Below are 27,776 nucleotides of genomic sequence, written 5' to 3' on the forward strand. Positions count from 1 at the left end.
GATACCGGTGCTCTTTGATGGTTGGGTTTCAAATTAACTACACATTTCAGGAATGGTTGACCTGAAACTATACAAGACTACACTTCATTTACATTCATACATATCATCCTTATTCATCCTCTACCTTACGGTGGTTCCGGGGGCTAAACAAAAATAAAAGATCCGTTTTTCCTTGGTTTTGTATCTACAGACATAGATCGCGTACTTGCTAAGTCTATCCGTAGGATTTGTAGACCGGTAGACCCCCAGCGGTTCAACAGGTCGTAACAAGGACGCTTTATGTGATCTACAGAGAGTTCAAAAAGTCTTGAGAGACCATATGAAAAATTTTAATATTGTGTTTCGTTTTGTGAAATTGCAAGTAATGATGCTGTCAGAAGAGCAACATGTGAAAATTATCCTTTCATCGTCATCCTTTTATAAGGATAATTATGAAGTTTATTCACAACGTCATGTTAGTTATGAATTTAATCGAAGTCATTTCGAACGCCATTATCACACAGCACTGTAAAAAGATTACCCTATAAGTTTAAAGAAACGTGTAATTTTGTTGGCAACATTACTTCGGTAATATTTCCGACTTGACCCGATCAGGAAGGCCAGGAATTGATAACGCAGTACAAGATACTGTGATTTCCAAGGTTTATGACAGTCTAAAGAAGTCAATCTATCGAACCAGCCTTGAACTGAACGTTCCTCCATCTATGGTCTACAATGTCATGAGAAAGAAACAATTTCATACATTTAAGTTCCAACTCCTGCAACACTTATCGGAAGATTATCCTGATCGTAGGATAGAAATGTGAGAGTTGTTTTTGAACAGTATTGAGAAGAATGCGGTCTTATCGTTGTCCGTTTCCTTGAATGCGGACTTGTTTTACGATGAGGCTAATTTTTACGTGGAAGTAAACAGACAAAGTCTACCGTAATAGTCACAGGAAAATCTCAATTGGTAGGATCTCTAAGCAAGGATCTGATAGTTTATTGGCGTGTTAAGGTACATAAAATGATAATACCATTGCCTTGTTTTCTTTTAAGAAAGTTTGGACGGTGAAATTACTTAATACTTAGATATTAGCTGATGCCCATATTGAATATCAAAGGAGAGCGTTCTGAATTATTCATGCAAGACGGAGCTCCATCACACTACTTTGTACCAGTAGCGCTGTACGGCACTGACTGGATTTAATCTTTTCTGAACACTGGATTGGTCGCAAGAGACCTGTTGAATAGAGTCAACGAACCCCATATCTGAATCCGATGAACTTTTCGTTCTGAAGGTAATATAAAATCAAGGAGGTACAGTGTGAAGGTTCACGATGTGGTTCATCTACATACTAGGACAAATGCCACGCTATATTCAATCCTTTGGCCCCAGAATATTAAAGAACCTGAGATTCTGCATATGGACTCTCTGGAATTTGACAGAGGAAATACTGAAAAAAATATTGTACAGGTTGATTTTTTAGTCCTGTTACTCAATTGTTAATGTCTGGTAATTTTTTTCTAAAAAAGGGAGATTTTGTTTTGTGACACGAAGTTGGCAGCGCTACTCAACCGGTATAGATACGGCAGTGTGAGTTGATTCTCCTTGAGCTGTGTAAACTTTTGTGCCGTTTCCGATCGTGTTACGAACAGAATGTCTTTTACCATAGAACAACGAGTTTTCATTCTTGAACAATATTTTGATACGAAATCGTTCGCGAGTGTAAAATAATCATTTCAAATTAAATTTGTTGGTGTTTCTCCGCCGGAAGCCGGAAAAAATGTCAATTTCTAGGCTAGCAAACTGATTTCGAGAGACAGGTAGTGTTTGCGACAGAAAACGTAGTGGTCGACTAACTCGCTTGACAGATGACGTTTTAGAGAATATGAAAACAAGATTCCTCAATTCTCCACGGAAAAGTTTACGAAAACTTTCCACACAAGTTGGTTTGTCATATTCGAGTTCTGAGAAAGCTGCTAAAAAATTGAAATTGTATCCGTATCGCGTACGATTAATCCAAGAGCTTCAGCCTTCAGATTTAGACAAGCGATTGCAATATTACCGTTGGTTTAGGTCTTTCGTAAACGATAACGGAATCGAATTTTTAAACACAGTGTTCTTTAATGATGAAGCTTTGATCCATCTCGATGATTATGTGAACAGTCAAAACTGTCGAATTTGGGCGGTTGAAAATCCTAACGCTTTACAAGACAAATCTTTGCATCCTGAAAAATTTGTGTGTGGTGTGCGATATCTCGTCATCGTATAGTCGGACCCATATTCTTCGAACAGACATAAATGTTGAAGTATAAAGGAATATTGTGCACCAATTTGTGTCCCTCCTGGAACCTCAATAACGGTATTGCTGGTTTTATCAAGACGGCGCTACATGCCACACGTCTCGAGAAACCATGGATTTTCTGCAAGAGTTCTTTGATGATCGAATAATAAGCAAGGGCTTATGGCCTCCAAAGTCCCCAGATCTCACATCTCCTGACAACTTTTTGTTGGGCTATATTAAGTCCGAGGCTTTCAAAAACAATCCTCACACTATTGATGAACTTAAAGTCAACATTACAGACTTAATCACGAATATTTCCAATGCAACTCTTAACAAGGTTTCTGCTAATATGCTGAAAAGAGTCCATGCGTGTATAACCTCAAGGCGTGGGCATTTTGAACATATTCTTTAACAATTATGTAAGTAATAGCTTTTTATTATATCTCTTTTGTAAGTAACAAATACATTCTTTTATTCCACCAAAATTTCCCTTTCTTAAATTACATTTAAAATTGGGAAACAGGACTAAAAAATCTATATTTTCGCCTATGAAGGAAAAATTATGGATAGATTGTACTGAGGGCTGGTTGTATGGATGCAAATTCCTGGGTATTAAGATCAGAACCTTTATAATATATCTAATAAACAAAGTGGTTATCGGTTAACATTATAAATTTCCCCGAAAATAAACATTAGAAGCATTTATACGGAGAGTCAGAAAAAAAATAAGTAGAAAGAAATATAAAGCAAAAACAAACTAAAGATAAAGTAATGATAAACTAAAGTGGAGTAATTAACAAACTAAAGAATATTATTTTTATTACCATTCCTTAAATTTCATTGTTATATTAAAAATATTAAGAAAAGAAAATTCACCAGGTAGTTTTAAAATAATTAAATATCACCCTTCCTCTTTACACAATATTCTGTTCAATTTAAAATTCCTTGCGTAAAGATAATATTTTTAAATTATTTTTTCTTATTTATTTTTAATAATTGATTTTGTTTCTTGTTATTTTATAATATGGAAATGAACCTTGTTTCGGTTTAAAATGTTCTGCCACTTTTCGGTCTATTTTATTTTTAATAAAAATGCCTTGAACTGTATCATGTTCAGTCGATGTTACTAGCATTTTTTTATGATTAAATTCTACACAAAACCTTCTTTACAAATTTTAGTATTTTGTTTACTTGAAATATAACAGGATTGTACGACAAGCTTAAAGATTATATTTTCCAATACAGAATTTTTTTGTATTTTCAATAACATTCTCGAAAATCACTGAAGATACAGTTCTGACACTTGTTTTATTTATTTTTTAGGTAAATACAGAGATAGAAGAACAATTGCTAACATGTAAAGGAACCAAGCAGTTAATGATGTTAAAGAATAATTTAGATTCGGAGTAACAGTACAAGGTGAAAAGATAAAGATGCTACGATTTGCTGATGATATAGTAATTCTAGTCGAGAGTAAAAAGGATTTAGAAGAAACAATGAACGGCATAGACGAAGTCCTACGCAAGAACTATCGCATGAAAATAAACAAGAACAAAATAAAAGTAATGAAATGTAATAGAAATAACAAAGATGGACCACTGAATGTTAAAATAGGAGGAGAAAAGATTATGGAGGTAGAAGAATTTTGTTATTTGGGAAGTAGAATTACTAAAGATGGACGAAGCAGGAGCGATATAAAATGCCGAATAGCACAAGCTAAACGAGCCTTCGGTAAGAAATATAATTTGTTAACATCAAAAATTAATTTAAATGTCAGGAAAAGATTTTTGAAAGTATATGTTTGGAGTGTCGCTTTATATGGAAGTGAAACTTGGACGATCGGAGTATCTGAGAAGAAAAGATTAGAAGCTTTTGAAATGTGGTGCTATAGGAGAATGTTAAAAATCAGATGGGTGGATAAAGTGACAAATGAAGAGGTATTGCGACAAATAGATGAAGAAAGAAGCATTTGGAAAAATATAGTTAAAAGAAGAGACAGACTTATAGGCCACATACTAAGGCATCCTGGAATAGTCGCTTTAATATTGGAAGGACAGGTAGAAGGAAAAAATTGTGTAGGCAGGCCACGTTTGGAATATGTAGAACAAATTGTTAGGGATGTAGGATGTAGAGGGTATACTGAAATGAATTGACTAGCACTAGATAGGGAATCTTGGAGAGCTGCATCAAACCAGTCAAATGACTAAACACAAAAAAAAAAGGTAAAAAAATTCATTTATCCCTTAGTATACCAAGCATTTAGATTTGGCTTCTTTTTACCATTAAAACAAAAATCAGGACAAAAGTTTCTTCTTTAACTCGAATATAATAGTATTAACTAAAATGGAATCGTGTTTATCGGTTTTGTTTCGTAGAGTATTATAATAAAACAAAATATATATATGTAATTACAATGTGTATTTAAAAAATCATTCACTAAGCATGCAAAAAATTTTCAAGACATGTTCTACTGGTGAAAATAAAGAAAAAAGATAATATAAATTCAGGTTCGGAAACGCTCTGTTTGCACGTATCTGCCGGCAAAAGATTTAGCCCTGATTTCTGCTTTTTTGGTAAATTTAAGCTAGACTATTATTTTCTGGAACCAAATTAAGATATTAAATTTAATGATTTTACATGAAATTTAAGATAAAAATTTGGATAAATAGGTCCCAGAACGGTATTTTTTAAAGTTTTTGAGAAAGATGCGTTTAAATACAAAAAATAGGGTCGCAAAATACAATAGTTTATGTTTGCGTAAATTACTTTTGTTGAATAAGTTTAAACAAAACTTAAACAGAATTGTTTCTGAGAAAAAATGGTATGAATAAAGCCTACAGAAACTAAACACAGTGTAAGAATTTCGAAGTTTATTAAATACAAAAATATCAAAATATGGCAGCTTTTTACTAAGTATCAAAAGAAACAAATTTTCATTATTAGAAAACAAAAGGATTAAATATTTTAGAAATATAACAAACAAAAACACAGACAATAAAATCAACTTATAAATAATTAAATAAACCGCTAAAAATTGACTCTGTCAGAGTGGATACAGCACTCGCATGACAAACAATGTTTTTGGTGGCTTTAGTTATTTCAACAGGGTTGTCTTCTATCATCAGTTGAACCACACAGAAAATTCTAATAACTAATACTTCTCTTGTATTACCCTTTTATTATAATGATTTCAAGTGAACCCGCAGGCAATAGTCCAGAGATATTAGGCAATCTTGGAAACCAGACGATTAGCCACGTTCAATTTAACTCGTTAAAAAAATTGTATTTAAGTGTTGTCTAACTGTTAGAGAAAAGTGAGGATTTACCCCATTGCGATAAAAAATTATCTTCCTTCTTGTTATGAGAGATAACAATAGATTTGACAAACTAATCTATGAAATGTTTAAGAATCCCAAACATTCATTCAAAATAAATAGTCCCTTTTTTTGTTGCTGGTAGTACTATATTGATGTATTTGCAATATTATAATGATCTGTTGTTTCATTTGATTTTTCATTTTTATTTTTAAATCTTCATTGATTGTTTTTTCCTAAAATATTAATTCTTTTGTTTTGTCATTTTTTTTTTTTTGCTTGATGATTTCGCCACAAAGCTTAAAGCTTTTGCGTGAGAATATTAAAATGGAATTTTATAGCGTATGAAAAATGTCATTCCTGACCGGGATTCAAACCCGGGACCTCCAGATGAAAGGCCGAGATGCTATTATTTCGCCACGGAGATCTGCAAAATTTTGTGCAAATTTTATATTTATATATAAGAGAGAGAGTTTATATATATATATATAGTTTACTTATATTTTTTTAGTCAAGGAATTCCTTTTATTGTACTCGTATTATAACAAACATTATTACTGGTGCTCACTACTAGTACTATTACTAACATAAATTTCGTCTCACAGCATGAAACATTGAATGAAAAGATGCAGCAACTGTAAAGCAGGATGCTTTCTCTTGCTCCAGCAAGCAGGATGTAGAAATGATGAAGAGAGGAAGAAAGTAAAAAAAAAGGAGGGAGACAAAAAAGGAAAGAATGAAAACACAGTCATAAGCTTATAAATTATAAACATAGTTTGGTATTTCAAGGGAAAAAACATTAATAATTAATTTATCAGCCGGATAAAATAATTGAAAACCATTACAAATTAATTAACGTTGTTAAATAAGAAAAACTCTATTTAATAGTACAGTTATTACTGAATAAATTTTACCGAATCTCTTATATTACACCACTTGAATATCGAGATATTCAAAAAGTAACACTGCATCTTTACCATGATATTTTTGTAAATGTCAAAGCTAAATGTTAAGCTTAAGGCATATTTTTTAATGTACTTGACAGTTTGATTGATAATGTCAGTCAACTAAAAAAAGAGTTAGGTTGAAAATATTCCTTGTTAATACATATAAATATTATTCTCTCTTCTCATTGTATTTTACATAATTTTCTTTTTCATAAATATAAAATATAAATAAATCTATATGTTTGGAAATTTCCAGAACACAACTGGAATTTTCCACTATCCCAAAAAAAAAAAATATTTGATGAAATTAATAGACGATAAAGAATTTTACCTATTTAAAAATAATTAATTTTAAAGGACATTTGTTCTCTGAGGTGAGGTTTCTTGTGCTATAAGAGCCTTTTTACAGTACAAGAATTAATATTATGTATTAACACAAATAATTAAGCATCTGTTTTAAAAAAAGGTATGCTATTATTATTTTATTTTTTACTATCTAAATAATTAATCTTACTTAGTTTACTTAATACAAGAAATAAATTAACATTTTTAACAATTTTGATTTGATGTATGAAATAAAAAAAATAAATTTAACTTTATATTCCTGATATCATCCTTTTATAAAACACTAGCATCCTCGTCAGGACTTCGCCCGCGCTACACAGTTACTTGCGTTTATCGGGGCGCTCGTAGGATGTTTAGATTCAGGGCTCGCCTTGCTTCCCTTCCCCATATTGCCTAGGGGCTGCCCTCTGGACTCCTTTGTGTTCATTAAATTCATGCTTGTGAAATTAATAATAAAAAAATAAAAATTAATGCAAATTAACTTATAAAAATTATCAGCACATTAGCACTGATAATGCACCGATAATTTCTTCAAAGCAACAGCTTTATCAGTACAGGACCCACTAATAGACTTTTAGATTTCCCTTTGCGGCTTCGCTTGCGAAATACATAATCAGAATTAAAAACATAAGTTACTATCACCATATTACCAATATCATTAAGATTGAATAAATAGCGGTAAAAAGGGAAAACTGTATGTTTATTACCCCTTAAAATTAAAAATACTCAAAAATGGTTTAAATATTTATCTGAAGAGTATCTGCAAGCTCAAATCGAGTGAATATCTCCGATTATAGTCGGAAATTGGGAAAAATTGCAATTATTGTTCGAGATTTTTTACCTTTCATCATTCCGTTTAGGTCGAATTTCAAAAATCTTTAAATTGTTGTTTTTTTGTTAGATATTCACATGAAGATTACACACCACCAAAAATCAATTTATAACCTCATCTGTTACAAATCGAAAAAACAATAAAATTGTAAATTTTAGAGTTACTTCATTTTAACCCTTTAAAATTTCAAAAAAAAAATTTGTAAAATTTTTTATTTACTCAAGCAGTAAACCCATCTTTATAATTTAAATTTGACTTTTATCTAAGATTGTATATTTAATCTACTGTGCGGTACTGACTATTCCTTGAGCTATCTTCTTAATAACAATCCAACCAACAGGTCATTCTCGACCCTTCTTTGACGGAATAGTAGATTTCATCAGAACCCTGTCTGACAGGAGCTTACTCCTGTCACACTCCTTAATTTTACCCTTGGTATTTGGGTTCAATTTAGTAAGCTCTTTTAGCTTTTTGGCTTCTGCGTACATTTTGTTGAACGCTTCTTTCAAAGACCCTCAACACCCATTTCAGATTGGTCGCCTATCTAACCAACTTCCAACTTGTTGTTCTAACATCTGAGTTTCAAAATCGCTGAGAAGGGTCTAATATCCTCTCCAGCAATCTAGAAAAAGTCTTGTTAAATCTGAAAGGGCATCTCTTCATTCTCTCAGTAATTAACCCGTGAACGAGTATAGAGAGTATAGAAAAAGTAAATTACTCTAGATTCGCCGTTCCGCACAGACACAATAAATGTCTATGTGATGAGTAAAATGTTTTGAATGAATAAAAATTTTACTCAGTTGATAATTAGTGGTTAAAGACAACCAAAATCTCTGATCTTGTTATCTTTTTTATAACCGTTATCTCTGATAATCACACAGTAAAAATATAATGAACATCGATTAAGCAAAAGTATATACTTTGTGTATACTTACGTATTATATACGAGGTGTGTGAAAAAAGTAATGAGACTGACTTTTTACTTACCAAAGTTTTTATTTTTTTCAAACAACAATATTATTTCCTTCAAAGTAGTTCCCTTGGGCAGCTAAACACCGGCGGAGTCGTTGTTCCCACTCCTGGTAGCAGCGCTAAAAGGCTTTAACTGGTAGGGCCTTTGACTGGTCGGTCACAGTCTTTTGAATGTTCTTCAGAGTTCCAAAATGATGTCCTTTTAAGACATGTTTCAATTTCGGGAAAAGGAAAACGTCACAAGGACTCAAATCAAGCGAATAGGGGGTTGAGGAAGCGTAGAAATGCGTTTTGAGGTCAAAAATTCCCTGATGGAAATGGCCGTGTGACACGTGGCGTTGTCATGATGAAGCATCCACTTGTCTGCAATGTCTGGTCTCACGCAAATCACTCTTTTCCTGAGCCTTTCAAGGACAGCTTTGTAAAACACTTGGTTGACAGTTTGTTCTGGAGGAACAAATTCTTTATGCACGATACCCCTACTGTCAAAAAAGCAAATCGGCACGGTTTTGATCTTTCATTTGCTCATTCAACATTTTTTCGGTCGAGTAGATGATGGGGTGTGCCACTCTTCGCTTTGCCGCTTTGTTTCAGTATCGTACTCAAATATCCAGGATTCATCACCTGTGTTCAAACGATTGAAGAATTCTTGGTCATTGCTAATTCTCTCATGAAGATCAACGCACACGTTTCTTCGATTGTTCTTCAAGTAATCATAAATTTTTATTTATGATTATTAATCTCAAAAGCATGAGTTTATGATCACTAGGAAGTCCGGAGAACGGAGCCCCCAGGCTAGACGTAAGGGCGAGATAAGCGAGCCCTGATTGGCTAAACAACCCCGGACCGCGATGGGAATCACAAGCAGCCGCCATATAGCGTGGAAAATCTGTGACAGGGATACAAGCAAATTCAAATAGAAATTAAATTTAGAAAAACTAATAAAAGACGAAAGGTCAACTAAAATGAGATACAGTTCAATTCATTTGGTTGTCTGCCATACAATTACAAAAATATTTAAATTATTTATTTTTAATTTGATTTTGGTTTTTTCCTAAAATTTTTAAAGTATCACGTATCTTTTCGTACAGTAAATTATTATTATTTTTTTTTTTTTGAAAATATTATTACTTAAATTGCAATAGTTCATCATTAAAAAAGTTCAGTGGTTAAAAAGTTGATTTTTCATATCATCTTTGATAACTTTACTTAAAGCAGTCTTAGAATTAATTTAAATAGAATATAGATTGATGAAGTTTTGTAAATTTTACTATTATTTTTACCGTGATCCTGAAATTAAATACATTTCGGTACGATCAATAAAAAAAAAAAAAAATAATAATAATAAAATAAAAATGCTTTGAATCAATCCTTTAAAATACACCGGTAGTGAGTACGCCTATATTGTTCTTCTTAAGTCATATTAGCTATAAAAAATTAAAATATCACTTGTGTTTACAATGATTTACTATTATAAACAGATATAGATTAAGACTGAGGACTGAAACGTATGATATAAATATAATTTCACTAAAACAAAACTTTACGTAATTTAGAAAATGTATTAATAAATTTTAAAAAATAATAAAAATATTATAGCAACTAATCTTAATTCCTTCTTTTCATCATTCCGATAAGATATAACTTGTGAACAAGTGTTTCCTTTAAATTCCGGCGAAATTTAAAAGTACTAGTACTCGCAGTAACACATAAGCAGTCTGTCAATGAAAAGTATGTTCTCTATTTCCCAGCAGTATAATATTGTGTCTACTGTTACAAAACCACTAAGATCCTATTCACAACTAAAGGGAGAGAGTACACTGAGGAGAGGATAAGCGCAATGAACCGTAGTAAAGTAAAGGCAAGGAAGGCGATAAGTATCGGCTACCCAGTTCAATTTGCCAATGGGCTTCAGCATTTGTCCCTGTCTCGGAAAAGCATTAGCGGCCAGCTTCACGGTTCGAAAGGGAAATTAGCTGATTGGGATTGGTAACACTGTTTCCCCGATCCTGATATTGGGTTATCTCGGTCAATGGCGCGAACCAGCAATAAGAGCCGCTTCTAATGGCTTTAGGATACAAAACGTGTGTGTGTACGCGTATAATGGCGCTTGTATGATCAATAAAGTAAGAACAGTATAAATAAAAGTATCTTTACTTAATTATTCAACCGTAATAATAAATCAAGTGTATTCTAGGAAGCCATTTTCTCCGTAACATAATTATAACATGGAAAATGTTTTTAAATTGTGAGCAAATATTTTACTTAAAAGTTTAATTATTTTACATTTTATAAGAAAATTATTAAATTTCTGAAAACTGGTTACTTAAACGCAAACGGAAAAAGAAATAAAATAATAATTAAGCATACTGTAGAGGAAAAAATGAAGTTGATCATTACAAAATGAAGGACAATAATTGCTAGTAATTTCTACTAATTATAAGAATTCTTATTTTATTTCGTAGGTGAAAATTTTGAAATTAAAAACTAGAACTTCTTTTCATTTGCAAAATAAAAAAAAATTTATAAAAAAGGAAAGGATTCGAAATTTAGTGAAATTTTCGTAATTTTTCAAATCCTAGTAAAGGCTTGTATACGGACTTGTAAAAGGCTTGTAAAAACTTGTATACGGATTTGAATACAATATCGTGGATATCGGTGTTTTTTGGTGGGTAGGTTTCAATTAACCACACATCTCAGGAATAGTCTACCCGAGGCTGTACAAGACTACACTTCGTTTACATTCATACATATCATCCTCATTCATTCTCTGAAGTAATACATTACGGTGGCTCCAGAGGCTAAACAGAAAAAACAAAACTTCATCCTTAACAGATTTTTATTTCAATAATATCTATTATTTAAATATTAAAGATTAATATTAATATATTTTTCTCACTTAATCGATCTAATCAATCATAAAAAACAAACTGGAAAACGGTTTTGAAAATCGATTTTTAGATAATAATTTTGAATGAGTTTCGTAAATGATTTTAAAACAAAAACCGCTTCGCCGGATATTACTAAAGATTCTTTTTATTTTCAATAGGTGACAGAGAGACTCAAATAAACCAATGTTTACCTCATGTAATTTCTATTTCGATCTTAATTTCTAAACATACCCAAACGATTTTACAAAAAATATAAATTTAATATCACAGGAATTACAACAAAAAAATTGAATTGAGGTTTTTTACCATCATAAAATAAAATAATTAAAAAAAATAAATAAATGAAAAACCAACTTCAAAAAGTAATAATATTAAAATGATACAAATAATTATATTTTTATTTATTAACTAAAGTAAAAGTATTTACCACAAATAACTATTTTTTAAATCAGTTCCAGCCAACGTAAGTTAAACAAAAGAAAAAAACATTATAATCTACATAATTCAAATCCTACTTCAAATACTGCAAAATTTTTAATAGATGTTTTACTACAATAAAATGAGATCTACAAAAATATAATACAACAATAATATGTGACATATAATAATATGATATAAGAATACTTTACAGATACTTGGGTACATATATCATCAACAAGTATATATACTATGCACTTAGCGAATTCAAGATGAGATATGATCGTGAAACGATCTCTCAGCTCTTATATGCTCTTAAGATCCCATTTTAAATGTGGAAATCCCGTTTTGTCCCTAGCGGTCAGTTGAGGTACGTAACTTTATGTTTAATTTGTGTTGTTTGCTTGTGTCGACTTCAAAAATAGTTACTTGTAAATACTCTTACTTTAGTTAATAAATAAAAATATAATTATTTGTAACTTTTTAGTAATATTACTAAAAAGTTGGTTTTTATTTTTATTTTTTATAAATTATTTTATAAAACCTCCTCCAGTTGTACTGTGCGAACGGTCAGTGACTAAGGGTGTCAAACCATTCGATTTTTTTTTGTATTTTTCCTAAGATTGTCTTCGGAATTGATTAAAATTTATAGAGGAACATTCCGAAAGTATACTATTTGAATTAAAAATAAATATTAAAATCGGTTTACTAAGGTCGGAGATATTTCGTAACACAAAAAATCTGTCGAATTGATAACCTCCTTTTTCGAAGCCTGTTAAAAATTCAACTATTCTTTAGGGGTAAATCATACATAGGCACCTAAATATAATTAAGATTTTATCCGCAGATCTTCTTCACCTAATTTGGTGAATAGCGTTTAAGCCGGTTTAGAAATATTAAGCATAATCTAAAAAACAATTATTTTTGGTATGGCCGTACTCCCTTCTCGGATGGGTGCAAAATTGAGTAGCAGTAAAACGTATGTGGACAAATGTTTTTTCATCATTTTTGAAAAATCCATTCTGGAAATAATTTCAAAAACTAAAAAAATTATATTCCCACCTCTAATTATGACTGATTAAAAATTTCAGAACTGTAAACAACTCTATAATAATGAACTTTTACCGAAATTCAAGTTCCAACAATGTCTAAAAAAAAATTAAAATTTAAAGTGGATGTTAATATCCCATCCTCTTGTTAAATTAACTTTAAAATTTAATGGTATTAAATAAGAAATATTGAACCATAAACTGAAATTTCTATTTTTTAGGGATTTTGATATTTATCAAAATACACCCCAACATATGAGTACGTACACGTACATAGGTAAACATTTTGATAGATTGTTACATATTTTCTACATCTGCTGTAGCAACAATGTACCTGTGATGGGAAAGTAAAATATATCTTTTTACAGTAACAAATTTTATGTTTAAAAAGCATACCCTTGGTTAAAAATATGTTTAAAAATATACCAGTAAAGTACAAAACTATTTTTTAATATATTTTAAAACCGTTTGCAAAGTTAATATGTTACATTTTATCAAGTGCCAAAAATAGTGCAATAGCGCAATTTGTTGTAGGAGCTTTATACTAGTATTAAAAATTGAATAAAATTAATAAAAAAAAAGTTAATGTTTTCTTTTCCTTTTTATTTCTTTTATTTTTTACGTTAAGTCGCATCGTCTAAAAATTTCATTAGTGAATACTGTGGGGTTAAATCATAGAAAAATTTGTAGATTCTACTCGGGAAATGAACACTGAACCTTCAGGATTCCAAACAAGTTAACTATCGACTACTCTAAGGGGAAACATATATTTTTAAGCGTCATGTTTATATTTTACAATTAAAAAAAAAAAAAATGGTATATTATTTATTTTTATATGTAATAACAAGATATACAAATTTTACGCAAAATATTTACTTCATTTTTCTTTGTATATCTTGTTTGTAGTTACCGTTATATGAGTTGAATCCCTAAATAATCTTTACGCCTAGATTATAAAGTATAAAATTTTACATTTTACGTTAGAAATCCTTATTCTGCAAGACTAAATCTGTATGATACAATTTACTTTGAAGTATTTACTACTATAAAGTATCAATATGTATTTAGAGAGAAAGAGAGAGTGAGAGAACACTGAAATCAAATTAATAAATACTTTTACTACCATTATTTTCTACTTCTGACCTCATATTATATCCGGGAAAGTTTTATTTTGTTGGATTTATCAATTTTGTCTTTTGAACTAAGGATCTTTAAGAAGATGCTTCGGCAGTACAAATGGAATCAATTAAGTTTTTCATCGGTAGTATAGGCAAACTCATCGGGTTGGTCTAGTGGTGAACACGTCATCTCAAATCAGCTAGCTAACTTCGAAGTCGAGAGTTCTAAGGTTCAAATCCCAGTAAAGCAGTTTACTTTTATACGGATTTGAATAATAGATCGTGAATATCGTTGTTCTTTGGTGGTTGGATTTCAATGAATCACATATCTCAGGAATGGTTGACCTGAGACTGTACAAGACTACACTTCATACGCTTATATTATTCATATATGTCATCCTCTAATTCATCCTATGAAGTAATACCTTACGGTGGTTCCGGAGGCTAAACAGGATAAAAAGAAAAACAAGAGTGTAGGTAATGTATTTTTATTGCTGTTACGTTGGGATCTCAACTCTCCACCTATTATTCAAGAGTAGTTTTTAAGTTAATATTAGACTTTTTTAATGAATTAACTCATGCGAATAAAATTTCAATATCTTTGTTTTTAGAATATGTAATAAGTTGTATATTCTTTTGTTTCAATTTCTACTATGTTAAATCGTTCCAGATTTTCAGAAGTTTTTTTTTTAATTGAAGCCTATAGATAAATAATATAGGTAATAGGTTCATAAGAATGTAGAAAACCGTACATAGAGGCGGATTTATTAAACCTCTTTTAGAAAGAATGTATATTTGAGATCAAACTGTTTGACTTTCACAGTATTAATTAATAAAATAATTCTAAAAAAATAAAATTCATCATCTCTAACGAAACATTAAAAAAAAACGAATTAAATCTTAAGTGTAATATATTTTGTTAGATTAACTAAAAGAGAAGAAATATCTGTTGGCACGTTCAAGTCGTCAGTAGAATCAGCGTATAAACGACCCCTTAACAGAAGGAAGGGATGAAAGTGTGTTTTTGACGCGCTATAAATAAATAGAGGGGAACCGGCCGCCGGCTATTCAGTCACAACAAAACCAACAAACCATCCCTGCTTTATTGTGGTACCACAATAACTACCAGAAATCATAAAAAAAGAAGAAATTAATCGTCATATAATTATACTATTTTCCGCATGATTTCCAGCAAATAATTTCGTTGCTTCGGACAAAAATATTTACTTCTTTAACTTAAAATCAGAAATTGTATATCTTATTTTCCTGATTTAAAATAAACAATGAATTTTTAATTATGAACAAGTAATTTTAATGTAGGATAATTATTATTCATTTTCCAGAAAACTCACTCTTCTTCCAATTTTTTTAGTGTAGAAAACTATAATAGTAAATAAATAAGAAATTATTTATTTGTTTCTTTAAATTAATCTTCTTCTTTTTCCTGTTTAGCCTCCGGTAATTACCTTTCAGATAATATTTCAGATAATAATCTTCAGAAAGTTCAGCTCTGTTGTTCTTGCGTTTTGGCACTTCTTGGAACTTTGTATTTTTATCTCTGTTTTTTCTGCTTAGTCTCCGGAACCACTGTAAGGTATTAATTCAGTGGATTAATGAGAATGATTTGTATGAGTATAAACGGAGTGTAGTCTTGTACAATTTCAAGTCGATCATTGCTGAGATATGTGGTTCATTTAAATCCAATCACGAAAGAACGCCGATATTTACGATCTAGTATTCAAATCCATACAAAATTAACCGCCTTTAATAGGATTTGAACCCTAGAAATTTCGACTTTGAAATCAGCTGATTTGCAATTACGAGTTCATCCCTAGACCAACCCAGTGGGTTAATCCTTAATACACTAGTATTGTATATGAAGAACCCTAATAAGAGGTTTGTATTACAGCTTTTTTTCATAGTATATAAAAGACAAATCATGTACTCCTATAAGAAAATTTAAGTTTATGGTTATAATTTAACTATATAGTTCAATTTAAGGTCGTGGTTAAATGATGGGAGATAATTTATCAAAGAGAGCTGCAACACTCGCTTAAGTATTGTCGATTGTGAATAAATGTAATAAAATCTGTCTCATTAACATACTATTTTACGGTGGTAGATAATATGTTGTATACGAACCGTTTTAGTTAACTTTTTATGTAAAACTAAACTAAAATATGCGACCTCAGCCGGCCTCCTTGGCGCAAGTGGTAGCGTCTCGGCCTTTCATCGGGAGGACCCGGGTTCGAATCCTGGTGTTGGGCATGGCATTTTCACACGCTACAAAAATTGTCATTCATCTCATTCTCTGAAGTAAATAGTTAACAGTGGTCCCGGGGGTTAAAAGAAATTAAAAAATCCGATGTGCAAAAATTTATTTAACTTTACTTCTTCTTAGTTATTTCCTAATATAAACCAATTGAACTCATAAATTTAAAGCCTAGTACTACTGAAGATGACTCATTCCAATTAATACGTAACAGGGGACTGTACCACGTTGTTTATGCTAAATCCGTTTGTTTAACTATACTACTTTTTTCCTGTTTAGCCTCCTGCAATCACCGTCAGGTATTACTTCAGAGGATGAATAAGGATGATATGTATGAGTGTAAGTGAAGTGAAGTCTTGTACAGTCTCAGATCAAACCATTTCTGAGATGTGTGGTTAACTGAAACCCAACCATCAAAAAACACCAGTATTCACGATCCAGTATTCAAATCCGTATAAAAGTAAACTGTCTTTACTATGACTCGAACACTGGAACTCTCGAATTTAAAATCAGCGGATTTGCGAAGACGCATTCACCACTAGACTAACCCGGTGGGTTTTATCCAACTATACTGCATTCAGTTGGCTTATAGGGTAAAGTACAAACGTTCATTACGTTTGTGCGAGTGAGTTCGTCATGATTCTGGTTAGTCACGTCCCATGTATAAGTGCCTATTCTCAATGCGGCCATATCTATATACAACATTTTAATCAGTACTCGTTTATTTGTTACCGTACAATTAGTCATACAGTATTCACGTAATCAAAAGTTTATTTAATGTTTTGTATTCTTAGTTCTATTAAAAACCTTGATGTTTTCATATGATCACTCTTTTGTACTCGTGTTGAATTTTTGAGTTTCTGTTACCCTTAAATCTGGAGGGAAAACACATATTTTAAATTCTTACAGAGTAATCCAACGGCGTTGATTTCGGATTTCGTTAAAAAAATTACTAACATTCCAGTGGTTTTTTTTTGGGAAAAAGAACGATATCAAATGTGGCTTAGTTCAAAAAGAGTGATTATTAAGAGAATGGACTTAAGGTTCAATTATTGAAAAGGGTTTCGCGTGTCTTGAAATGTTTAGTCTCTGAACGTGTGTGTGCTACAGGGATTGTGTATGTTCTTACTCATTGACAAGCCACTTAGTAAACGTTTGATATCATTCTGTTTACATTTGGATACAACAACAATAAGTGGTTTAAATTATTATTTAAACAACAAACCAGCTTATTTTTGGAAAAAAGTATAAGTAAGAAAGCTTGATACAAATCAAAATTAAATAACTACGGTGTCGAAAACGTAAGAAAACATAAAATTACTATATACATAATCTAAATTATTAACAGTAAAGAAAAATTGATACCCTAGAGAAAAGCACATTCATATTATGAAATTTAATATTTAAAAGACTAAACATTTCAAGTCGCTTATTTCTCAGAATCAAAAATTGTACTTTTCTTCATCTTTTTTCTTCTACCAATGCAAGTTAAAAAATTCATTCAATTAATTTTTGCTACTGCAAAAGTTCACAAAGTAATTCCCATTGTGTTTATAATTTATGCTGATGTTTAGTACACGGGTACTCTGGGGGTATTTCGGTTTGTTAATAAGAAATATAATTATTAATTTACCGATTTCGATTGGTTTTGTACTACTTTTTCTACAGGTATTTATATCAAGTCGGTCTATATATGAGGATGTTTATCAGTTGATGTTTGTAGTTATTTATAATTAATTATTTACATATTAAAGCAGAAGAATCATTCAGTTATTATAATATATTACCCAGAATAAAATAAACAGTTATACAAAATTATATGCTGTTTAAATCTTTTATAAATTTATAATATAATAAGTTATAATTAATTGATTTTTTTTTAATAAAGAACAATGAATAATCATTAATTGTAATATGATTTTAAAATATTTAGTAAAAATAATTGTTTTATAAAAAAAGTTAAAAGCTAGATTGTAAACACATTAGAAAAAAAAGTAAATGCAAACCCACAAACAGATGACAGAGTTGCCAACACAACACAATCAATCTCCGCTGTATAAACAAATGGCATATGTGCTTTAAACAATTGAAACTACAATTTACTTCTTCGTGCTATCATAAATACAACATGAATACGATTGTATGAATGCATGAGAGTTTATTTCAATCTAGTAAACGAAGGTTATTTTCTGACGTTTAGCTTAAAATAGATGAAATCAAATATCTGGAAGACAAACAGTCAGAAATAGGTCGGTAAAAAAAGTTTTGCCGACAGATCTATAAATTTACGTATATATTGTATTATATTTAATTCAATATTACAATAATAAATAATTGTAAATAGTATAAAATTGAATTTTAATTGAATAAATATAGCTACTTCTATATTAAAAATATTGAATTATAGAATAATTAATCATCACGTTAAAATTTTTTCTTTCTATTTTTTGTGTATTATCTTTTGTATTTATCCTGTGTATTATATTTTTTGTGTATATATTTTTTTTAGAATTATAGCATAATCTCACATTGAACGTAACGTTTTACGTCTAAATATTTTAACACATTCTATAATATTTTTAATTAACATGGTCGATGCACATGGTCCTTATTGGAATATTTTCTAATATTTTATTTTTGGATGATAATTAGGTAAATATACAATTATTTCATGATCAACTAAATTATTTATTATAGCGAATCTGCTAAGAGCCCACAATAATAATTTAAGGCAACAGTCTGCGATGATTTGGATGCATTTCCTGTAAGAATGGCAGATGTTAAAAACTGGCTAACGAAGATTGTAAGAAACAAATGGAATACTGATTGGAGGAGTTTAAATACAAAATTAACCTTCTCCATAAGAGAAGTTCTTTATGGAGAAGTGAAAACTTCTCCATATAAATGGAAAAGCGACTTTAAGTTGACTCGCCGTGAACAAGTAGCTGTGACCAGACTTAGAATCGGTTACACGCGATTGACAAATTCATATTTGTTAACCGGCGAAGAGGGACCAATGTGCGGTGTTTGTAATAAAACACTTACAATTAAGCATCTAATAGAAGAGTGTACAATATATGACGGCCTCAGAAAGAGGTTCCGTCTAAGAAGTGACATTACTGCTGATCTGGATAATGGAAATGAAGAAAAGATAGTTGCATTTTTACACGCCAGTGGACTTCTTAGAAGTCTGTAAATGTTGAAAAATGTTTAAAGCTGTGTAAAGAATCTCTAAGTGGAATTCATTATGTATATGGGAGTGACGGGAGGTAGCCCTCTTGCCTAGGCCTTCCTGGCTCGTCTGCATTCAAGAGCAGTGAGTCGGGGTGTGTCCAATGATGGCATGGTGGACCCTCAAGGGTAAACCGAGGGCGCGAGGCTATGGGTGGGCGTGGTGCATGCCTGTAGCCTATTTATAAGGAGGAGTCAATTGCCACGGCGCCCTGACGCGACTGATATACTACTCAACGGCGGTTCTGGTAGCCCCGAGGGTGCTTTAACAAACTATAAACGAGACAGGTAGAAGGAAATGGTATTGATAAGTTGTATTTTTAATTTCATGGTCTTTTGAGAACCTTATCTCACATTTTAATATCGGGGCCCTTTACACCCTTTAGGCGTTGTGTTTGTTTTTGTTGTTTGTGTCTTAATGTTTTTGTGTGTTTTGTGCTTTTAAATAAAATGTAAGGGCCCTTTACACCCTTACATATGACGACCCTGATGAGAACGTGACGATGGCTAATGACCTTAGTAGTCGATGCCCGTAAAAATTACAAAAAAAATAATAATAAAATAATTTAACCTAATGTAAAAACATGTAAAATTTAATATATCATATATTTTCATTAAAATAATGTTATTTTTTCTATCTATACGTCTCTATATGTTTTTTAGTTAGTGATAAAGGAAATGTAGAAGAACTGGTGATATAAATTCATTAGATTTGCTAAATAAAAAAATAAATTTCAACGCAAGACCATCAGACCGATCAGATTGAATTCATCGAACAAAAATATCATGACATTTTCAGTTGATTTTAATAGGATTTAAATGGACTGGAAAATTGTTGGCTTCCAGAAAATAAATATTATTATTAAAGCTAACAGAAAAGTATTCAAATAAGGTCTTGTCAATTTTTTTATAACAGATATTTAACACTAAATACATTTTTAGGTGTACAGTATGAAGAGTTTATTTATTACAGTAATTAACGTAGGATTAAAAATAAATTCTTACTATTGTTTGTTTTTTTTTAGTTTTTTTTTATTCTTTTATATTTGTTTTTTATGTTTTTATAATTAACATTTTTATAAAGATCGTCACTTCACACACAGAGAAATGATAATAAAGAACTAAGTTATTTTTTTTAGTACAAAAATGTAGAAAAATATTCCAAGTTTAAAAATTCCAGAAAAAAACAAATGTTATGAAAATAACAAACCTATGAAATAAATAACTATAAACTGAAAGGTGTATAAAATTACTAATATAATTCATTACACCTAAAGCCGTCTGTGTTAAAAAAGTATAATATTAAATAATCACTAATTACAATACCAAAAAAAAGTGGGTAACCTAAACCATTAACACAATTTCTTGACTTGGGCTCCTCGACAATATAAGAAACTTTCGCATTTGTCGGCTAATATTTAGTGTCTCCTCAAATTCCGACCCTAGTGAGCCTGGAAATAAGGAAACTGGTGAATTGAAACCTAGGATACTGTGAAAATTTAAATGAAATATTCACCGTAAGTTTCGACAATAGATCGTAGAACAACTCATACCTTGAAATCACAAACTATAATTGAAACATCAAGCACATCATAGACGATCACGAGAAAAAATTGGAGGATATATTATCTATACAGACAGTCAGAGGAATCGTCATACATCCCTGATGCAGCCGGTATTTATGAATGGTATTTTCGTTATCACAAAAATCAAGGCAACAAAATTCAACAAATCTGTTGCATAGTCTAGTCTTCCTTCAGACTTAAAATTTATACAACACAGTGAAGAAGTTACCTGTTGTAGTTTCACCAGAAAAATGGAATTTAAAAGAAAGTGTTGTCGAATACTATGATGATTTTTACAAATTAATGAAGAAGATATTCCAGATTTTTAAAGCGAGAGCACCGAACATCATAAAATTATTCGACCAGAACTTATAATCTGGTTGTGGTCACATCTAAACTGCAGTCAAAGTTACTCGCTTTAAAGTTAAAAGGTTGGAACCTCTTAGAAAGTGGTACTAAATAATTCCTGGGCAAAAGAAAAGAAGAGAACTATGTAGAATTGGTGAGTGAGGTTTTTAAAAACGTTAAAAAACTGGGATGCTAAAAATACATATGTTACATTCATATTTAGGCTTTTTTCATCTAATCTGTGTAACGTAAATGATGAGCAAGTCACCGCTTTCACTAGGATATATAAATGATAAAAACATACTTCCAGACAAAATGGAGCCCGAATTTGAAGGCCGATTACTTAGTTATTAAGGCCATTACTAGTTAAGCGGTATAATTCCTTAAAAACATCAGGTTATTTTTTAAATCCGTCTTTATTTTATTTTGGTTTGCCAATTTGAGATCAAATAATAAAACAAATATTACTGAATGCATGAAACAGAACAAAAAACATTTTTTGTTGTTTGGAGTAGTGTTGTTATCTATAATAGTGATAAAATAAATAGTAATAATTGATAATATATTATATTTTTAAGATTATTTATTTATTATGGTTGACGTAAAAATGTACGTATTTGCCATTCAAAAGTTTATTTTCTAAAAACGAAAAAAAGACAACTTTAGTTCCATATGGCAAGTATTACCCTATTATATAACTTTAATATAGAACAGTTGCAATAGTAAAGTTATAAAAAAGTTTATTAATTTTTCTTTTTTTTTATATAAAACTTAATAAAAGTTTTAAGAGTTGTAAAAGTGGCTTACTACAGGTGAAATATTGTAATAAACGTTATAAGAAATGTAATAGAATTCAAAAACTCGTAAAAAAATTACGAATCTATTTCTTTACTTTATTAAAAAAAGTTATAACTAAATGATAAAACTGAAATAAAAATCCAAAATATTAAGGATTAGAACTTCAATCAGTTATATTTTAACAAGAAAATAAAAAATTACAGCATTATTTCGAGGGGATAAAAATAAATGGCTTACCTAAAATTTAATCTCTATTAAAGATCATTAGACTAGTAGTATATGATGCAAACTAATGTCTGATTGGTTTATTTTTTAATAATCTTTATTTGGCTTATCTAATGATCAAGAGACTCAAGAATGAATTGTAGATAAACAGAAGAAAAACTGTATTTATTATTTTAATTATAATGTAATGATACCTAATTACGTATATACTTTTTATATTGCTATTTATATTCAAAACGTCTTTTATGACTTGTGAAAATTCTTAAAAAGAAACAGAAATTCAACTCGAAGCTTTCTATATGAAAGAAGTAAAGTAGAGCCATTCTACCACGGAGCGTTGAAAAGGTAATAATATCAGAAAGATGACATTGACATAGTTGCGATAATAATTTATCTAACTACTGTATAGAGACAATGCCTTCTTCGTTTGTACCCGATAACCGCGAAAAGTACTGAACCAAAAATTACGAAATTTTAAATGACCCCCGGGATGTTTAACACAGTTTAAACCTCCCCAATCTTACGGCTATATAAATCATAAATAAATAAAAAATAAATAAATTACCTAGAACTTGTTTACTAAATTTAATGTCGTTTATATCGATATATATTGCCTATATCGATTGCCATTATATCGATCGTTATTTATATCAATATCCCATCTCTTCAGAAACTTACTTTGCGATTAACTAAATTTAATGACGTAATCTACAAAAGATCAGTTTTTATTACTAATGTAGGTAAAAACAAAGGAGTTTGATGATATAATTAAAGGGAATAACGACTATCTAGATGTTTAACAAAGTTTTGATTGTTTGAAGAATATTAATTTTTGATGTCAATATCGACTTCTTTAGGAAGTTATTATATGTTTTAGTAAATTTTATGTCATTGTCCAATCTGGTGGCTAGAACTCGTGAGAACTCATCTTCACTCTAGAAAAGTACTATTCTGTAGATTGTTTGTCCTGAACTAAGAAGTTTTATGAGAACCCATATACATAACTGCCATAGATTCGACTACCAATTTGGTATTAGTATTTTTGTAAGCCTAGGCTGGCGAATCAGAAATAAGAAGCTAACACTGAAGAACTACTAGAATTTATAATCGTAAACAACGTGAATCTACGCAAGTACGTTGCAAAAACTTGAAGAAAACGTATTTGCTCTCTCAAAATCGAAATCAAGCTTCGAGAAATACGTTAAGGTTCAAATAAACTTTTGATTATCACTCTGAAATTGACTATCTGACTGAAAGATATCCATAAAGGTAAGATAATTGAAATGTGTAACCATGACAATGCCAAAAAATGGAAAGATGAAACTCCTCGCTTTTGCTGTGCTGGGAGCAAAGCAATTTTTTAATAATTTCAAACCCTTCGATTTCGTTAAAAATTTGATTTTGGGAACATATCCTTTTTCTAAATCTTTAGTTTTTTCTGGTAAGTTATGAACAACGATAACTGTGAGAGTCCTCAAATAATTACTAAAAAATTTTCCAATTTTAAAGTTCTACAGCGCAGGTGAACCCACGACAGAGGATGCTAGTTTGAAATAATATATTCTGCAATAATCACAATTCTACTGCATTGGTTTTATTAAAGGGATTTTTTTATTGAAAAGATTTTTTTTTTATTACATAAAATTTAACTTTAAATGAGTATGTCAATACTTATCAAAAAGAATTAAGTTTATTTTCAGTTACGGATAAGCAAAAGGGGTAAGTAATAAAAATAACAATATACTCATGGAGGAATTGGAGCACGTGACAAAATGCCTACCAAAGGAAAGCTCGAAGGGCTTTCAGGGGTGTGAATTTAGCCTACAATCCTTTGGGAGATTGGAATATTAATTCTCCGAATTCCCAGTTGACTTTACCGTATCTGCGTTCTAAAAGCCAAATTAAAATGTATAGTATTGTATAGAAACATGTGCTAGCTATAAATAGAAATATGAGAATAAAAGAAATATTGTCATTAAAGTGTTATTGTGCGTCTGTAACTGTATTAGTACAAATTATTAACTGTGAGTTTTTATTTCATTTACTGAAATGATGCAACACCAGTACGTAAAATGGCACTGGAATATTTTATAAAATTGACATTATATATTAGATGTACGAGTATTTTACTATTTTTTGACATCATGCCTCTTGCGTAATACCATCTAATAATATAGACAGTAAGATCCTCCCATTAAAAAAAATCAATTTCCTCGTTAAATTTATAACCGTTATAAACGATTTTTTCTAACATTAACCAAACCAAAACCCTCTTGGGAAGTCTAGCTGAAATTTTAATAGTTTAGCCTCACACTTCGATTTCCATAAAATTCTAGGCTGGGTGAAATTCTTTCTTTAGGAATTTTAAACTAATTCATCGGTAAAACTAAATTTTATAGAGAAATCTACTTTTTTGTAGCGTATATCAAAATTTTTTAATATAAAACCACCCTATTGTGATGCTTCCAGTGGGTAAAAAGCCCAGATATTTTGGGGGATTATAAGGTGAGTATTCCTTACCTGGAGGGTGCTTGAGCTTTCAAGAGAAACAACCTCATGGAGGTTACTGAACCTCAGAACCTCATGCGTCAACCTGAGAATGTACTTCAGGACTATACTTCATTTATACTCATACTTATCATCCTCATTCATCCTCTGAAGTCATACTTTCGGTGGTTCCGGAGGCTAAATAGAAATAAGAGAATTATAGTAGCCATAAAAGTTTTTTAGCAGATATACTGACGTTTTTGTAATGAAAGTCTAACATTATTATTATCATAATATACCTCTTTTAGCCTCTTGAATCATCGTTAGTATTGTCTCATAAGATAAGAAGAAATGGAAATTTTTTAGCGTGTAAAAATTCCATGCCTGACCGAAATTCGAACCCAGGGTCCTCAGGGATTCGAACCCAGGGATGAAAGGCTAAGATGTTAATATTCGCGCCGAATGGAGACCGGCTTATATAATATACTTCAGTTAAAATATAAATCATACAACATAACATTGTAACTTTATTAATTTAAATTGGTTGCGGGGTTTAAGAATTACAAATCACCTTTCTATATAAATAAACCGATATTACGTGTTGAGTTAACATATATATTTTATTTTTAATTTTTAAACAGCTAAGCTCTATTTTACCACAAAATATAACAGATTACTGTTAATTTATAAAAATATGTTAATATATTCGATTAAAGTATTTAATTTGGAGTAAAAAAAAACAAATATATTAAAATACCGTTAAAATATTTCATTTTGAGAAACTGAACATCTAAAAATATAACCTTTTACATTACTTGACGCATGACACAATAATGCAATCACGTAAAACTGCTACAGTAGTTCTCAAAGTTATAAAAGCAATCGAATACATTGAACAAATACATGAATGTCAAGAGAATAACATAGTTCACTTCACTTGTCAGCAGTACTGCTGGAGTAACTTTAGCATTTGAATAGCTGTTTTCATTATAACTTTCTAGCCAACAGTGGAAATTTTGTAACCTATCAATTCGTTGGTGAGGATATGTCTTTCTCCGTGCTCTTTTACGAGATATAATATTTTTCTCCTAAACGCGGTCGCTCGCCTCTCCTATCCTTATATAATGCTTCTGTGATTAGAATATTTAAATATGCTTATTTAAGTAAAAAGTACATTAACTTTGTAATTCACTAATAACACAATTACATTAAACTTAGCAGAAAAAGTTTTTAAAAAGATTTTTCTGTTGCTATCGGGATAGAAACGCGATTAAACACTTTCCTTTCTCAATCAAGAGTTTACTGAGAAACACCGGAATTTTTGTAATAACAAGACATCCTCAATTTGACGATGCAGTAATAGTTTAGAACGGATTTGCTTACCGACCAAAAAATTGGTAAAAAAACCTTTATAATTTGATCAACTTGACTAACAAGTTACCTTTATTCTAATTCTTTCTATGTATGTTTGCTGTTTGGGTGTTACGGGTTTTAGTGGGTGTGACGTTTACTATGTAGTGTATTTACAGCAGTTTTCTTAGCTTTAATTATTTTTATGGCAGAACAATGAAATGATTAACAACTATCATTATCGACTATTAACTTTTCTTCAACAAGAAATTCTTAACACTTGTAAATTGTTTCCTTCAAATAAAATGATCTAGAATAATTACAGGAAATTCATCAAAGCGAATATTTTTATTATTTTTATTCTATATAATAGTTTATTGTCAGCAATTAATAGATGCAAAAATCCTTAACCAATTTCATATAAGCAGCTAATTAAATCGTCATGGAAAAGGAATAATTTTTATAAGTACAGAGTATTTCTAAAATGGTGGGCTGGCTATACTTTTTCGGATTCTACTTGTAAATCTAAACCAAAAATATCCTTAGGAAAAATTGCAATTTCTCCTTCGTTCTCTCCCTGGCCGTCATTTTGTTATTTTTATATAATAATTTAAATCTCAAGTTCGGATAGACGAATCACATTAATATTTCGTAAGCGTCTTGGTAATAATTTTTTTTAAATTAACAAAAAATTAGAACATTACCTTCGAAAATTAAAAAATGGCGGACTGTTTATTTTTCAATCCGTTATATCTCCATAAGTATTAGTCTTATCAAAATTTGTGTTGTTTGCTATTAAGCCTTTTATGTTGAAAAAAATGAAATTTTAATTTTTTGAAATCGGTTAACAGATTTGAGTTATGGGAGAAAATTGTTGTAATTTTCTGTCATAATTATTAGGTCTATTATTGTCAGAAAATTGTTACTTAATTTGATACTAATTCACAATACTAGAATTATAATAAATAAAAACAATTAATATTTCATCGAATTGAAAGTAAAGTGAAGGACAAACATCGATTTTCTCCCATAACTCGGCTATTTGTTAACTGATTTTCAAAAACAAAATATAATTTTGTTCAAAATAAAAGACTTAATATTTTAGCAATTAACATAAATTTTGATATAACTAATATTTAAGGAGATATAACGGATTGAAAAATAATCATGGGCGCCATTTGGTAATTTCTGAAGGTATTTAAGTCCTGATTTTTTGCTAATTTATAAAAATTTTATTACCAAGACTGTTACCAAATATTAATGTGATTCGTCTATTCGAACTTTAAATATAAATTATTATATAAAAATAACAAAATGACAAAATGTTGGGGTTGAAAAACATACTATT

This window comes from Lycorma delicatula, chromosome 2 (genome assembly GCF_047948215.1).
Source record: "Lycorma delicatula isolate Av1 chromosome 2, ASM4794821v1, whole genome shotgun sequence".
NCBI classification, from domain to species: domain Eukaryota; kingdom Metazoa; phylum Arthropoda; class Insecta; order Hemiptera; family Fulgoridae; genus Lycorma; species Lycorma delicatula.